The 18,861-nt window shown below is 36.8% G+C and overlaps 1 protein-coding gene across 9 annotated transcripts in view; it reads right to left on the bottom strand.

Annotated features, from left to right (window-relative positions):
* Grm1 (glutamate metabotropic receptor 1) overlaps nt 1–18,861 on the bottom strand; it is a 406,588-nt gene that overhangs the window by 70,947 nt on the left and 316,780 nt on the right. The gene's annotated exons all lie outside the window — the stretch shown is intronic.

Here is an 18,861-nt window from a genome sequence, read left to right on the forward strand (position 1 = left end):
GAGGAGGCCTCAGGTTTTGCTCTCAAATGCTTTCAGGGTTCTCAGAGAAGGGAAAGGCCAGTGGCTTTGGCAAAAGCCAAGCCCATCTGTGCAAACTTTGTAATTGTGACCAGCTGTAATACATTCTATCTGAAGATAATTTTATTGTTCTCTTTCATTTTCATAATGGCTTTATAAGATACAGAACAAACTCCACAAAGGTGAAAATAAACAATTTTCATAAGCTATGAGGAAACCCTGAAGGAGTAATTGGAAACAACTCTTATTCCCTCTTGTTTCACAGGAACTTACACTAAAATTATCTTATCTCATGATATTGGAAAAAGGTTTTTCTGTATCCTCTTTAGCAATCTACTATATATGGTGATTCAGTTTGTACATTATCTAATTCCTGTTTCTTTTGGTGGTTCCACTGTTTATATTATTTCTAGAGCCATAAAAAATCCTGATGGATTTTCTGCTGAATTCTATCAGACATTTTAAAGAAGAACTAATACCAACCCTCCTTAAACTCACCTAACTCATTTCATGAAGCCAATATTACTGTCATCCCAAAACCAGACAAAGACACCTCCAAAAAGGAGAACTATAGGCCAATCTCCTTAATGAACATTGATTCAAAAATCCTCAAAAAAATAATAGCAAACTAAATTCAACAACACATTAGAAAAATCATCCAACATGACCAAGTTGGCTTCATCCCAGGAATGCAGAGGTGGTTCAACATATGCAAATCTATAAATGTAATATAGCACATTAATAGAAGCAAAGACAAAAACCACTTGATCATCTCAGAAGATGGAGAAAAAGCCTTCGACAAGATCCAACACCATTTCATGATAAAAGCTCTAAGAAAACTAGGAATAGAAGGAAAGTATCTCAACATTGTAAAGACTATATATGACAAACCTCCAGCCAACATCATACTTAATGGGGAAAAACAGAAACCATTTCACCTAAATTCAGGAACGAGACAAGGATGCCCACTATCCCCACTCCTATTCAACATAGTACTGGAATTCCTAGCCAGAGCAATTAGGCAAGAAGAAGGAATAAAAGAAATATAAATAGGTAAAGAAATAGTCAAAATATCTCTATTTGCAGACGATATGATCCTATACCTTACAGACCCAAAAAACTCTACCCAAAAATTCCTAGGCACCATAAACAGCTTCAGCAAGGTGGCAGGATACAAAATCAACTTACAAAAATCATTAGCTTTTCTATACACCAATAATGAACAAACTGAGAAGGAATATATGGAAACAATTCCATTTACAATAGCCTCAAAAAAAAACCAAATACCTAGGAGTAAACTTAACAAAGGATGTGAATGACCTCTACAAGGAGAACTACAAACCCCTGGAGAAAGAGAATGAGGAAGACTAAAGAAGGTGGAAAGATCTCCCGTGCTCATGGATTGGTAGAATCAACATAGTAAAAATGGCTATACTACCAAAAGCAATCTACATGTTTAATGCAATTCCCATCAAAATCCCAATGACTTTCATCACAGAGATTGAAAAATCTACCCTAAAGTTCATTTGGAAACACAAGAGACTACGAATAGCCAAGGCAATACTCAGCAAAAAGAGCAATGCTGGAGGTATCAAAATACCCGACTTCAAACTATATTACAAAGCAATAGCAATAAAAACAGCATGGTACTGACAGAAAAACAGACATGAAGACCAGTGGAACAGAATAGAGGATATGAATCCATACAACTATACTCACCTTATTTTTTACAAAGGCACCAAAAATATACAATGGAGAAAAGACAGCCTCTTCAACAAATGTTGTTGGGAAAAGTGGTTATCCATCTGCAAAAAACTGAAACTAGATCCATGTCTATCACCCTGTACTAGTATCAACTCAAAATGGATCAAGGACCTTAATATCAGACCTGAAACTCTGAAGTCAGTGCAGGAAGGACCAGGAAACACTCTGGAACTAATAGATATAGGCAAGGACTTCTTCAATAGAACCCTAGCAGCACAGCAACTAAGAGAAAGGATGGACAAATGGGACTTCATAAAATTAAAAAGCATCTGCACAACAAAAGAAATGGTCTCTAAACTAAAGAGACCACCCACAGAGTGGGAGAAATTATTTGCCAGCTATACATCAGACAAAGGACTGATAACCAGAATATACAGGGAAATTAAGAAACTAAACTCTCACCAAATCAGTGAACCAATAAAGAAATGGGCAACTGAACTAAACAGAACTTTCTCAAAAGAAGAAATTCAAATGGCCAAAAAACACATGAAAAAATGCTCACTATCTCTAGCCATAAAGGAAATGCAAATCAAAACCACACTAACATTCCACTTCACCCCTGTTAGAATGGCCTTCATTAGAAACGCCAACAACAACAGGTGTTGGCAAGGATGTGTGAAAAAGGAACCCTCATACATTGCTGATGGGAATGCAAACTAGTGCAACCACTCTGGAAAGAAATTTGGAGGCTTCTTCAAAATCTAAACATAGATCTGCCATATGATCCAGCAATCCCATTCCTGGGGATATACCCAAAGGAGCAACACAGGTTAGTTCAGAGGCACCTGCACACCCATGTTTATTGCAGCACTATTCACAATAGCCAAGTTATGGAAGCAGCCAAGATGCCCCAGTACAGATGAATGGATTAAGAAAATGTGGTATTTATACACTATGGAATTTTACTCAGCTATGAAGAAGAATGAAATCTTATCATTTGCAAGTAAATGGATGGAACTGGAGAACATCATTCTGAGCAAGGTTAGCCAGGTCAGAAGACCAAAAATCATATGTTCTCCCTCATATGCAGACTTTAGATCAAGGGCAAATACAGCAATGCTGTTGCACTTGGGTCACATGACAAGGGGAGAGCACATAAGGGAGGAATGGGAATAGGTAGAAAACCCAAAACATGAAAGCATCTGATGTCCCCACTCCAGAGGAACTAATACAGAAACCTTAAATAGACAGAGGGCAACATGAGAAGGGGATCAGGAACTAGTGTAAAGATCAGGTAGAGATGAATCAACTTGGGTTGTAACACATTTGTACATGAAAGCAATGCTAGGAATCTCTCTGCTATCCTTAGCTCACCTAGCAAAAACGCTTTGTCTTTCTTATTATTGCTTATACTTTCTCTTCAACAAAATTAGAGATAAGGGCAGAACAGGTTCTGCCTGGAAGCAAGGAGTGGGGTGAGAGGGTGGGAGTGGGGGGCAGGGGGGAAAATGACACAAACAATGTACTCACATGTGAATAAATGAATAAAAAAAATCCTGAGTTAGACGAAGAAATAGATAGGATGAATCTCCTCTTACACCTGGTTGGCAGCACAGAAATATTTAAATCAGATTTGCTAGTTATTAAAAACTCAGCTAAAATATTTCTTGATAGGGCAGTTATACTACACATTCATTTTAGCCTTTAGCTTTTACCTGTCAATTTCAAGTTTCTGTGATCATTTCTATCCATGTCCAGGTAAATGAAAGTTCCTCAATTACCAAGCAGTTTCAGAAGAGCATTACTGCATTAGGTCTCAGCTCCATATTGGAATTCTGAACTTTATGATAAGAAATTTGGAGATCATTTGGGTTTGATAAAATAAAGGTAACAAGTTTGAGAAACAAAATAGATTTGGAGCACACCACTGGCATACATTCAGAGACTTTGCCTTTAGTTCCAGAAATTTGCTTCTCTGTATGGTGGGCTTTCCTTTCTCTACTTGACTGAGAGAGAGGAGTCTCTGTGGTGTGTGTTCAAGTGTGTACTAGGTGTTGGGGGAAAGTTGCAGGTTCATCTGCATGTGAAAATCAGACAACATGAAGCTCCTTGTGCTCCCTGCCAGCTGCTCTCTTTCTTCTAGCCTAAATATTTCACTGGACACTGATGTACCTGGGCTAAGGGCTAGCAGAGGGTATTTTGAAAGGCAGAGATCTTGTAGTCTTTAGAAGGAATGGTAAAGAATTTTGGCTTTAATGTTGAGCTTGGGTTGAAAATAGAAATTTCTAAAGAATTCTATTTTAAGGGTGATCTATTTAGATAAAGTTGAAAATATGAAAAAGATATAAGTGTAGCTACTCTGAGAGTAAGATACAAAATACTCAGGCCAGGTTGAAGAGGAAAAAGGATTCAATTCAAACCCATCTTCCAGCTTTGCTTGATAGGCCATTGCTAAAAGTTTAATTTTCTAACATAATATTTTGCAGACCGAAAGAACACATTCCAGGAGGAAATGAGAAGTAAGAAAGACAAAAAAAGGGAAAGGGCATTATAAAATCAAACTACAAAGAATAAATGTAGAATGCTATAAAAGACAGAAAGCAAAGACCCTCCTTGCAAATACTGCAAAGTCTTTGATATCAATAAATCTGTATTTGTCACCTAGAACCTCTGGTCCTTAATGTTACTTTTCTTTCCCTTTGTTTCCAAATTTTCAAAAAGGAAGATTGGTGCCATCTGTCTGATAAGTTTAAAACCAGCCTTTATAGGCCACCCTAAGTGCCCAAATGCTAGAGGGACATATTAAAGCTAGTGGAATCTAAAAAAATTTCAGGAGAAAGGGAAAGGGACAGGGAGAAAAAGAGAGGGAGAGGGAGCGGGAGAGGAGATTGGCCATAGAACTTTCGCTTAAAGGGTCCTAGTTAATACTAAAACCATCCCCCTTGAAGTTGCAGCTACTATGATTAACAGCAGGATCATATGTATAAAAATAAACATATAGCATTCTTTACAAAATGGAAAAAATTCCTCTTAGAGGTCAGCTTTATGACCACTGAGTTTTCTGTTCTTATTTTGCTAACTCCTATTTCAGATTTATTTTACATAGAAAAAAAGTGATGTGAGTGTCCCCAGTAAAAATGTCTAATTCAGTGACCGTCTAGTGGATACTTGATTCACTAGCACTGAGATAGCAACTATTCCTGGATTTCTGTGAGGTCAGAAATACTAATTTAGGTGATCATACAAGTCATCCAAACTGGGTAACTTTTCAAGTGAATGTGAGTGCTAATAATAGCTAATGCAGAACACAGGTGTGAACAAGGCAAACTGAGGAAACTGATACATGTCTCTTGAGCCATGTGCCCTCTATCTCTCTGATATTATTATGTATATATACATGCATGAAAATATATGTAAACATTTATAATCAATAGAATGTATTAATTTTAACTAATCTTGAGATTTATGTAATTTTAATGGCAATTATAATAATGGTAACAGCCATCATTTTTTAGTATTAGCACTATATAATAGCAAATAAATCAGATCTAATGTTCACCATTATCCTGCCAAATAGACACTAATATCACCATTTTAGAGATGAGAAAAGAGCATAGTAAAACTTGGATCCAAATGCCTTCTCAGTCCTTGTTCTTTCTGCTACACTCAGTGGCTATATGGTGCAGATACAGGAATCTACATCACTCCAGACATGCACAGCTGCTTTACTGTCTAGAATTTCTGGCACTATTGACAGCAAAGTATGACAAAGAGGACCATTCTGTCAGTATTTGTCTTATAGGGAGCCAGAAGTCTAGAAACATGTTTCCAAGGAATATTCGCAAGGTAATAGTTCATACTCTTTCAAAATAAAGAAAGGAGCTTGGTGTTTGTGTCAATTTGAAATGAGCATGTGCACTTCCCTGCCCTGCCAGTCCACTGGCTCTGTACATGAAAGGGTGTGTACCGTCAGTGAGAACTCTCTCTTCAGTTACTACTTCACTCTCTGGCTCCAGGTTCATGAGCTATCATTTGGGAATGTGAAGATAGAGTTGTAAAATCATGTGGCCTTTGCAGCACCATTTCTCTACCATAGCAATTGTCCTAGATAATATTGCAAGGATTTATCCTTTAATAAACAAAATGCATTGCAGGGTTTCTTGTTCCCTAAAGATCCTTTATTTTCATGACTGGTGAACAGAGAATTGAAAACTAATAACATTGTCACTTGGAGGAAAGGTGCAAATAATTTGATTCCCGGGAGTTTAGTGCCTTTTCATAACACTAGTTTCAGGGTTATTAGTAAGCATGGGATTTCATGATTCATTTTCTGTGGTGTGTTAACTATTACAGACCTCTAGGGTATCATTAAACCATTGCCTTTTCTAATATACTAAATGGAATCAAATAATTGAGGTTGACTGTGTTTATTTACCTTCAGAAGAATACCTGCCTTCACAGTGGATTGAGAAAATAGCTACCTCGATTCTAAATAGTAATCTTGTTTTGTTGCAAAAGCATAATAAGGTCTACAAATTGCTTCCTGATGACAGCAGTGCACAGGGCCTCCACAGAGGTGGGGATAGGCAGTGTGCCTTCTGAAAACAGGATATTCATGGTGGGCGAGAGAAGGACCAGCAATTCCATCCACTACCACTGATGGCTATCCAGCAGAAGGGTACAGCAGAAAGGACTCTGATAGGGACCTAAACAACTGGCATCTATATGTAGTTCTGGCATTGTCTGTCAACAGTTTATTTCCAGCAAGGCATGTAACTTGGACAAGGGTCTTGACCTCCTTGGGTCTCCTTTGAGAGTTTCCTACCCACAAAAATAATACAAATGGACCACATTGTCTTCCAGAAGAACTCTTTCTCTTTTAATGTACCACTTGTTGCTCTTCTAACTCCTACATACTGGTAATTGGCAGTGATGTTCACATGTTTATCTTTTTAATTCTCACACAATCATATGAGATAAGTCCTTCTGCCACCATTTTATAGATGAGAAAACCAAGGCACAGAGAAGTCAACCCATGTTTGGGAGGGATGCAATTCTCTCTCTTAATCTCATGCTTCCTCCTCAGGAGACTGCCTTGGAGCTCCGTTCTTACCTCATGAGAAGATGGGTTATTCTAGTCAGCTTCTTCGATCCAGTTCTGGGATCAAGTACCAGAAAGCCATTTGTGGACACATATCTAATCCATGTCTCCATCCTCTTTGATTTTTTTCACCGTTTTTTTTAATTTTAAAAATCTTTTTCATTGGGTATGACTCACTTCAAGTATATAAATCTTTACTGTATCATCAATATATGTTCACATATGTATATGCCTATGTAACTGCCACAAAGCTAGTGATACAGAGAATTTCTGGAAGATGCTCAGCTATGCTTCATAGCTTTCAGGGTACAGAACCCAAGTATTTGATTTTTCTGGTACTACTAAAATTGGTGCATTTAAATTTTTTAAAATCTTGTTAGTTGGTAATATATAGAAATACTGTTGACATTTGCATACCAGCCTTGTAGTCTGAATGTTTTATTTATTTTATTTTATCTTATATTTGAGTCAGGATTTCTTTAGGTAGCCCTGACTGGTTTCAAATTCACAATCCTTCTACCTCTGCCTCCTAAGTGCTGGGATTACAAGTGTAACCTAGATAAATTTGCTTAATAATTTCTTTTATACATTCTTTTGAATGTTCTATGTATACTAACACTACTAATAAAACTGACATTTAATCTCCAGGTGCCTTCTCCTGCATCTACTTCTGTCAATGCAAATTTGAGAAGGAGATACATTGACTGGCCCATTAAAATCCTGGCCATCCTATATCGAAGGTCCTATAGCTATGGAGGACAAGCATTCTCTAGCTGGCATTCTCTGCCTGCAGCAACCCTATGCAACTGGTAACGCCCCATTACAAACTGCACACGATATCTGTTAGCAAAAATGACCAGTGTAATGTTTATTTTTCTATATTTTTAAATAATACTGTCTCAGTCTGAATGCACATAGTTGAAAAATATAGATGATAGATTGAAAGAATATTTAGGTAATAAACAACGGTGTTGATACCTGTGCTTTCTAGTTTGTTAATACAACTCCATCACTATGTGTAGACGTCTAGTGGCATTGCCTTTTCAAATCTAGAGCCTTGGCATTAACTACAAATTAAAAAAAACCAAACACAACAAGCACTACTCCATTTCCTCATAAAACAGGAAGGATTCTGGAGAAACACTGATAGACATGTTTCTCGCTAGAGAATATGTTGATTTGATCTCCTGGCATTTGTAGCTCTTTACTGCTTCATTTTATCCGACAGCATTATATATTCGATACATAATTTGATACAATGTCATTCAGATTGAAATAGAAAGGACTGTAATTATTTTATATTGTTAACATGTCAAGCAAAGAAAATGAAATTCATATTCCTTTAAATTGCTAAGTATTAGATTTATTGAAGGAAGATTAAGCAGGTCATTTGTTTTTCATAATGATGTCTACAGACAATGCCCTCGATTTTGCATGAAGGCCTAGGCTGCTAAATTTTTCTTTATGCTTTCCAGGGAGAATTTGTGATAAGATTCAGAGCAGTTTAGTCTTGCCCATGTTCAAGCCCAGGATCTGTGAATTTTTTTGTTTCCTGTGACATTACATTTTATTCTTTCCCTACAGAGTTTTCTCTGCTCACATCACAGAAAAATATGACCCCTCCATTATTGTCTATTCAGTGTATTAAAATGCAAATTAATTCCTCTGTAGGAGAAAGAGAGAAAGGAAAGATCATTTAATCAAACCCATGTTATTGTCACTATTATTACACTTGAATTTCTACTGCCTAATCCCACCTGGCCTTAACATAGGTGAACAATGCAGACACTTTTCTAAGTACAACATCACAATCCATTGTTATGAGAAAAACTTCCCCAGTAACATGACACATAAACAGGAGGCTCCCTACAAATTGGTGATAATGTATGGTAAGCCTCAACTTCCCAACAATACAATTGCTTTAGCTAATTCATATTTTAAAAAATTACAGCGTGTGTGTGAAAAACAAATAAGGACGATCACTGGTGTGTTTAAATGTGCTGAGGATTGGTTAGTAACATTCTGTTGAACTATGGGGCTCTTTGTTTTTCAAAAGAAAGAAACCAAGGGCAGCTTGCTGTGTGCCTTTGCTTTTATTATTGATCTGGCACAAAACAGTGTGATGGAGTTATAAATCACTCTCCTTGGAGTAACTAATCTTTTCCTGTCTGCAATGGCATTTGGCAGGTAATTGTAGAGATGAAGTATTAATATTAGAGAGCTGGCAGCTTAAGCTGAGTGTGAAAAGTTTGACTGTTGTTAAAATTCATCAGGAACCAACTCCCTTCTTAGCAGCCTGCTGGGCCAGAAGCCTTTTTAAGACTATTCCTCTTGGTCTTTCCACACACTAAGGAGGCAGGTCTATGAGCATAGCACTATCTCTACTTGTTTATGGGTGATAGGAAGCATGCTTTCTTTTAAATATGTAACAGAGTCCATGATTTAATAACATAATTGTCTCTTTAAACTCCCATCAATGGTTTGTTCTTTTTGAGCATCTCTACCTTCACGCTGCAGTGGCTTGGGCTAAGCTAATTACACAGAGTGGATTTTGCAGAAATGTGTGATCTATTCATGAAAATTCTACTTATCACTGACCCATTTTATTTAGGATCTAACAAAACATCTCTGGTAAGCAAAGTTTATAACCATAACACAACTATAATTTTTATATTGTATTAACATTCTAAGCCCACTTTTGTGATTGACTTTCAATCAATACAATGTAGTATTTATAACTTGAAAAATATTGTGTATTAAAACATTACTTAGGGACATAGTAAAGAGCATCATATCCTTTGATGTTTTCCTGGAGTTAATATGCCTATAGATGAAATGGGACCACAGACACACTCTAGAGTTTAAATATAGGCCATATGGCTTACTACATGCCTGGCAATAAGATATACTGTGAGTGAACTTTTCATTTCAGATTCATTTTCCAAGTACACTCTTAGTGTGATATTTTACATTGATATTTTATGTGAATTTACCAGTCCTGGAAGACTATAACACTATCTCTCCATGTCACGATTGCAGGGATTCTTTAATGCCACGCGGTGTCTCCAAACAGCATCTTTTGAATGAATCAAACTCATACTTCCTAAGGGTCTAATCAAAACTCATGACTAGTAAGTCTTTAATCAATATATGTCACAGAAATTAAAAGAGTATCTTCTAAGATTAATGTTGTCAAGAGCACATAGGAAAGGAGCTCTTAGCAGAATCTATTGATAAAACAAATGTAGGACCTAGACTTCATGCAGATCCTTTTGGATATGTCAACCACTCAGTGCAAGCTGTGAGAGTATTTACAGAGACAAGAAAGACAAATATAACTCTATAATAAGGAGGATCACCTTGAGAGGTTATAGGACTGAGCCAAATCTATTAAAATAACACTCTGAAACAGAACATAAGCACTCTAGTACATTAAGTCGCTTCTCATGGGGTATGTGTTAACAATTCTAAAATAGCTTCACATGTGTATAACTAGGGGAAGTAAATAAATAATGAATGGCCAATGGTAAAAACAAAGTTTATCATTGTTGGCATGAGAGGTTACAGATAAGCAAAAAGGAAGAACTAAAATAAACCATGCCATACCAAAATAGCACTGGATACAACAGTATGAATTTAAGTATAGTTTTACATATAAACTGATATATTTGCATAGAAATGCTTACATTGGGTAAGTATACATATACTAACTAATGTCTATGGAAACAATACCCCAAAGCCACAAGCACACCCAGTGTCTAGATCTTGGTTTCTAATACCATTCTCAGAAAAAAAAGAATCAGATTCTTTTGGGGGAAATAACCAATTATAGGGCAGAGACAATAAATACATATAATGGGCCTAGGGTACTTTTTAGCACTCAACCCAAAACAATGGAACTATTTTGGAAGAACATTAAAGTTATTTTCAATGGACAAAGCCAAAACAATTTGAACAAGAAAATGAATAATTTCATATGGAATATAATCCAAAGTATAAAATAAATGCCCATACTTATATAAAAATTATCAAATAAAGAATTAATAGGAAGAAAAGAAAAATCTCCTCTACAAAATAATTCAAATAACAGACATGTGTGTCCTCAACAAGGTGCAACATAATTCTCTTCTCCTTAGGTGTACCATACGATTAGTGACTTGCTTTCGACATGTACTGCATAAGAAAAGGTATACAAGTACAAAGGAAGTTTACAGTAAAGAGACCAGGTAAACACCACCTTAACCAGGTCACCAATGTTAACGTAGTAAGTGATGAACCAACAGATGTACTCTGCAGAAGGCATTTCACATTTAGCCCCATCATCCCAGACTAATTATGAGATATATGTCAGCTAAACTCAAATTTAGAGGCATTCTACAAAATACCCAAACAGTACTTCTAAAATCTGTCTAGGTTGTAAACAAGGAAAGTTTGAGGATTGTCATAGCCCAGAGGAAGCTAAAAAGACGTGAAAAATAAAGGTAGTGTAATATTCTGAATAGGATGCTCATATAGAAAAGGGAAAAATTTATGCAATCTTGAAAAATGTTTGGAATTTAGTCATTAATAATGTGTCAGTGTCAATTCATAGCTGTAGCAATGTTACATGGCAATATAAAATATTAAGGTTAGAAAACTGGGTGCAGCCAGGTATGGTGGAACATGCCTGTGATCCCAGCTACCTGGGAGGCACAGGCAGGAGGATTGAGAATTTGAGGTTAGTCTGGGATATAGAGGGAGACCCTGTCTCAAAAATCTAATACAAACAAAGGGTCTAAGTATTCTCCTTAAGTGGTAGAGTGCTTGCCTAACATGTGCAAAGTCCTAGGTTCAATTCCCAGCACTGCAAAAAATAAAAAATAAGATAAAAACAAATTAAATAAAAACAAAAAAATGTGGGTGTTCGGCACATGGGAACTGTTGACACTATTTTTGCAACTTTAATAGTGTTCTAAAATAAATACAAACTTTTTAAAGTGTCAAAGAATTAGCATCGCATCTTGTCCAACATTAAATAATAAAAGATAACAAGACTGAATGTTTACTATGTGACAGAAATTCAATTAGATGTTTACATATGTTATCTTATTCACTTCATGAGATGAGATGAATGATATTTCTGATGAAAAATCAAACTCAAAAGATTCATCCAAAGTCATTCAGCTGAATAGTGGATTAACACCCAGCCTGACTGACTCCAGCGATCGCAGTCTTAAGTACAATATTCCTCTGTCTCTTATTAGCTGAAGCCAAGGAGTGATGTTACATTCAGCAGTGTGTAAACAGACACAGTATTTGTCACCCAATAAATAGTTGTATATATAAAATGAAATTTGCCCCTGCTTGTAGACCATCTATAATCCATAAAGAGACTTTCTATGATATTTTATCACATGACAGGTTGTCATGATTTATTTCACATGAATGATGTGGAGATAAAGTCAGAATTATTTTTTATGTCTCTTTCATATAGATTCTCTATTCATCACTGCAGAGGGAAGGTTAAAATCACAAACAAAAAAATGATTTGGAACGAAACTACTGAGTCAGTGTGGAGTTAGTATTCTCCATTTTATGACCTCAAGACTCTCTCTGGTACAAGATACTAAAACCTGATTCCCTAAAGTTTATCTGAGTTCCCAAACTGCTCATGGTCCTCCCTTCTGAGCATAGTTGTTGTCCATGTATTTAGAAACCTTGAAGTGCACCTTCTGTTTTAGGGGAAGATGTACACTTAAGGTTAACTTAGCAATTGAATTAAACAGGTGTCCCTTTAGGCAGGCAAACAGTCATGATTGTTAATATCAATTTGGAGGCTAATGATAAGAAACAACAGGGTCACCAGGAATCCCTTCAAGAAGCACCCATACTCAATGCCCACAATTAAGGCAACTGTATTTGGGGACTAGGTTTTCCCTAATTGACCTCAAGATTATCAAAACATACTCAGCAAAAATGGGCTTTCAGAACATATGGAATTGAGCATTTCTGAGCCAATATTTCTATTGACTATAGAAATTTGTGAGTGCTTTATGAGAACTCTGCTTTGTAGAATGTCATATATTATACCCTTTGGGGATGAGATCTCCATCGTGGGAGTCAGTCCTACTGAAATACTAATTGGGCAACATGCCAAGATTTTCCCTTTTTGCTTCTGTTATTTTTAGATCAGGATTTATGAGAAAAGCTCAAATGTGGTCAAAGTGGTTCTTTGTCTATACTTATTCTTTCATTTTTGGACAAAAATGGACATATTCTAATCAGAAAATTATCTTCAACTAAAGCTTGGCATTTAAATGAAATAGGAGTGCCTCACCTTTCCTCCCATGTATTTATTTAAGTCTCAAAACCACACAAACAAGGAGCCAATTTTAGAGAGAATGAGAAGGGCAGAGAAGGTTCAAAATCTAAAAAGTTGGAATGATGGACTAAGGTTACTCTTAACCAAGTTCAGTTCGAAGAAATAAACAGTCGATGCCTGTAACTCAATATTTAAAAAAAAGTCAAGGTTGATATACTAGACTTATACCAAAACTTATACCAATTCTGTTCTAGGTGCAAAATCCAGTGTTAATAGAAGTCTTTCTTAACATGAATATATATTCTTGCATGTAACCTGAGTTAAACAGTTATGTGTGTGATTCAAAGCACCATATAACTTGGGGATTTGTTGTTTTACAGCATTCTCCAAGTGAACTTGACATAAGGCATTAATATAGGGCATGCTGAGCTGTCTCAACACTGTGACTGAGGCTTGAGATGTACTTTGGTGCCCCCGCCCTGATTTCTTACATAGCTAGAACAAAGAAAAGCAGAAACAGAGATGAAGTCTACCCATAGTCATAAATAAAAAGTCATTGCGGATGTCTGTTTGCTGATAAATGAACCCTGGCTGGCACCAAGGCATTTATAGTCACCCTGTCCATCCTGTCCATGCTCAGAAATATTTGAGAAAGGAAAAGCAGGGAAAAGATTGGTCAGTATAATACTGCCACATCGATCAAATATGACAGTGTTTTCTAGTGGCGAGGTCAACAAGAAAATCATTAAAAGCATCTTCTCTGCCATGGATTTTCCACCTATGCCCCATGAAAGCTCACAGATCTATATAGTGAAGGCAGAAACAATTTCCTTTTGCCTCAAAATCTGCTGAATCACCACAATCAGGTATGTCTGTAATTGCTAACATAAACCAGAACAGCATACAAAATCCCTTGGATTTTATCCCAAGTCATATTAGTTCAAGAGGAAAGGCCTATTTTGTGTGCCAAGGATTATTGTGGTTTAGTGGTAAGTTTCTATTGTCCCGGCTTCCTGCAATTTAATGCTATTGTGATGCCAGTAACACAGCAGCTTGTGATACAAAGAGAAAGGATAGCTGAGGGCCTTTTTGCTGCCAGAAATTCACCACAACACTTCCCCTAATACTAGTGCCAGTTGCAAAACCACCATCACTTGGTCAGAATAGACTCCACCTGCCGTGATAAACACATCTCACTTGTCTTCACACAGTAGTAACAAGTCCTTAGACAATTGTCTCCATTATCTAAATTGTTCTCATAGAGGATGACTGACAGCTCAGGAATAGGATGATGATTATTACTGATGGTAACGACAATAAATTTAATAACATTCAAAAGGAAATCTGATATGATGACTATAAGCTATCACTTGAGATTACTGAATAAAAACTACTATAAAATGAAGTGTCTATTTAATGTGTTAGTCAAATTAGGAACTCCTAATGTCTATAGAATAAGAGGCTGTGGAAAAATGGAAAAAGTAAAAAGGAGAAGTTTAGGCAATTATTTCAGTCTAACGCAGTAAGAATATTTTTCAAATCCCTTGAAGTTAGAACTAAAATTATGTTTCATTTTAAACTTGTGAACTGAGTGTAGTTGGAAGAGAGTTGTTCAAGGTTCATCTTTCTTCGGTTCTTTGATGAAATGAGATTCGTACCTGGAATAGTAGGAATTTCTAATAGTTTTTAGAACAAAATTCAAGTGAAAATCCAGATCATCCATTAAAGTTATCAAACAGGAAAAAAGAATTTAGTACTACAGTGATTGCATTGTCATTTTGAAAACTGCTCACTTGGTCATCCATGAAGTACATTCCATATGTCTAACTCCATGTTGTTTGTATATAATAGTGAGTCAAATCAGGTAGATCCAAAGTACTTAGTAAAGGAGCCAGTCTCTGTAGGATCCCAGGGAAGCAACATGTAAGGGGCTGGACCTTAAAATGTTATTAAAAAAGGTAAGACATGGTGTGAAAAAAGTAGCAAGAGAAAGGTGCTTCTAAGCTGCAGAAATATTGAAATAGATGAGAAACAGAGGAAGCTGAGGGGAACAGGAAGGATCTAAGTTTTATGAACAGGAATAGTAATGATAAAAATAATAAAAGCTCATGTTTATTGAACTTCAAATAGCAAGTCAGAGGGTTTCAGATTTGAAGCAGTAAATCAAAGAAGTCTCTATTGTCTTCAGCACCAAAGGCTTAACACTATCCTTTTTTCCTGACACTATCCTTTTTTCTAGTCCTTGTCTCCTAGATGATGTCTAGTCTAGTGTGACAACCATAATACTGTGATCCTTAGATACCCATGAGCTTTCAAGGAAGATGGATGAACTCTGAAGATAACATTTAACCTTCTCCTAGTATTCAGGTCTTGGACTCAAACCAAATTCAGAATTCAAGCTGACAGGTTAGGCCGCATGGAAGGCTATTGGGCCTAAGCTTATTGGATGTAACTAGTTTAAAACCTAATCCATCTTTCCCATGCCTGTCCAATCCTACATTTAAGAAACTTTGAATTTGGATCAGATCAGCCATCCATGACACTGAGAAATGGGTCCATTTTCTTCTAGAATTTACCTAATATTTGCCCTTTTGGAGGTTAGGATTATACAAAGTTATTAGTTTTCTGTTTGTACACAAATATTTCTATCATTGACTATCTGATCATTTCTCTGGTACACATCATTTGCAGTAAAGGTATTCAATCAATAAGTTTCTTTGGATTCTCAAAGCATATTGAAAAATTTCCATCCAGTAGAACTGGAGAACATCAACTTAAGTGAAGTTAGCCAGGGTCAGAAAGCCAAAGGCCACATGTTTTCTTTTATATGTGGAATATAAGCCCAATACAAATACAAGCAATATTATATATAATATTACATATACATACAAATACATACAGAACATGTACCTAAAAGTGGGACTGGTAGAGGAGATGAAGGAAGGAGGAAAAGAAGGAAACAGAGATAGCAAATAATAATGAAATATATCACATCTGTGTAGGAAAAGAACAAGATGTGACAAAACACACTGAAAACTGTTAAGCAACATAGTATGGGGGGGGAAATGGTGAGGAATTGCAGGGGAGGGAGTTATATTGACTTAAGAACAATGCATGTACAGGTATATTACCCAGGCAAAAACCTCACTGAACAATAATAGACACCTAAACAATGAAGGACAAGAATGAAAAGCAGGCCATGGTAAGTGGAAATCACTAATAGGAGGGGGAGGGTAAAAGAAGGAAGTTAAGAAGGTGAGTATGGTTGATGTGCTTTCTATACAAGAATGAATATAGAATTTTTAAACCTGTTGAAATCACCATAAGAAGGGGACTAAGGTAGAAAAGAGAAAAATGGAGGGGATGAGCCAATCAGGGATATAATCCATATATATATATACATGGAAATGTCATAATGAAATACCCTGCATGACTATCTTAAACAAACAAAAATATATTTTTTTTCAAAAATGAAGGACAGGAAGGTAAAACTGGTTCTGTCTGGGGATTTGGTGCCAGTGGGAGGGAGGATGCTATAAGGAAAGGGTAAAGGAGGTGAATATCGTGGAAACACTATGTACTCATGTATGAAAATGGAAAAACGAGACCTGTTGGATTCTAAGAAGAGGGAATAAAGGAGAATGATGGAGGGGTGAATTTAACTAAGATACATTGTAAGAACTTTGCTAAATGTCACAATGTACCCCTAGGACAACAATAGCATGATTATAAAAATTAAATTAAAAAAATTTTCCATCCAGAAAAACTGTCCCATTTTTATTATACCAGCTGTGTATCTCAGTGCCCATTTTACCACATCCTGACCAACACTAGGTACTGTCACCTTGTAAAACATATGCCAGTTGGACAAGTGGAAAGTTACTCCACTTGTTTTGTTATTAGGAGGAATAAACTATTTTCCATTCTTACATGTTGTTGCCTTAATTTTTAAATGAATAATGATAATCATTTTTATAGTGTAGCATTTTCAACTAGGTATTACATTTTTTCACTTTTGTGAATTTTATTGTAAATAAACACAAAATACAAATCTGATTTACCAAGCACATCATTTGCTATTTCTTTAGAACAGGAATTTCTTGGCAGAGAAGTAGCTGGAAGTAATACTTCTGAATTTCCACCACCACACACAAACCTCAAGTTCTATAAGAAGGCCAAGTCGTGTGCAGGCAGCAATCCCAGGAACTGAGAAGCTGGCGTGATATCTCTGTCCTTTTCTTCCATATTTAGTTTAGCATCTTTGTTTACTTTATCCAATGAACATTTTAGAAGTACCTTTCCTAAGTGTAGTCATTTTATTGAAGAATGAAATCTATTATTAGTTTGCCAAATGTGTAAGAACATTTGATGACCTCTTCTAATTTTACATTCTTTTTTTTGTTTTAATTAAAGGATAAAAAGTAGTAACGGCAACCAGACACAGAGAAATGAAAGCATTTCTATTGACATATGGACATCACCAGCCAGTACCTGGGTGGTGAGAGAGATGGGGAGAGTCTGCGCCTGGGAAGGAAATTACCAGATTGTGCTGCACAGGTCTATTCCAGAGGCAAAACCCTGAGCCCAGGAAAGATTGCCTGGGCTGTCACATTGCATACCTCCTGAGGGCAATGATGATGGCGGTGCTCTTGGAGTTATGAGACTCAGAATCCCTTCCTAGACCTAGGGCAAAGTCAGACAAATACGTGCAGCGGGAAAAGGAAACCTTGGTTTGGGACCTTGACAATAAAAGTAATGGAAGAGTCATGCAGACACCCACAACTTGATGGCAACCAACATGAGTACCCTTCCAACGAGCAGGTTCTGGAGTATGACTTTACTAACTAGGTAAAGGACTATTGAAAAGAACTTTTCAAGAAACTGTGGTACTGTAGAAGTTACTAGGAAAGGAACTGAAGCACAGAAAGCACAGAGAGTCAGGAATTGGTAATGGGTTCACGATGGGACTAAGACTCAGGAAGGGTTACTATTCCTTAAGGAAGGAAAAATCAGTGCAAGGTAAAATGATCAAAGGTTCTTGAGTGGAAAGATGTGGCAGATGCTGTTGGAGCCCTGCCCAGATCGACGTAACCAGCCAGAACACCCGTATTCTAGTTGGAGTGTTGCCACAGCTGCCACCTTCTGTCCTCCAGAGCATCCCTTGGGATCAGACTACAGTTTTTCTCCAGCCGAGACACTGCTTAGTTATCTCTCCTCCCTCCCTTTTAAGAGCACACCTCAATAAATTAGCAGCAATGGCATCTATACCTCCAGCTCTGCTTCTTAGGAACTCAACCTGAATAGGATGGATTGCCTGAAATCTACTACACAGTATTCATAGGCTTGAAATTCTAGCTCTTTTCTTAACTTTCCTTCTTCACAACAGAATCAATCAGAAGGCGCTTTTCTCAACTATCATCACCACTGGATCCTTATAATGCCTTTGTTAAAATTCAGATTCCTGGGCCCCAGTATAGACTCACAGAAAAGATTCACTATTGTTAGGGTCCAGAGAACCCTAGGGGTCTCTTGCACTTTAAAGATCAAGACTCATGTTCCAGGAGTTGGAGTAGGAAGAAGTTATTGATGGAAATCAAGTGGGTGAGCAAATAAAGAAAAGAGGGGCACAGGAGCTGGGATTGACAGCTAAAGCAGAAATTGAGGTTGAATGCACAGCTCACAGAACAAAATGCAAATAAAAGGCATCTCAGTAGTGACAGAAACCTTCCCAGGGAGA

This window comes from Castor canadensis, chromosome 1 (genome assembly GCF_047511655.1).
Source record: "Castor canadensis chromosome 1, mCasCan1.hap1v2, whole genome shotgun sequence".
NCBI lineage: Eukaryota > Metazoa > Chordata > Mammalia > Rodentia > Castoridae > Castor > Castor canadensis.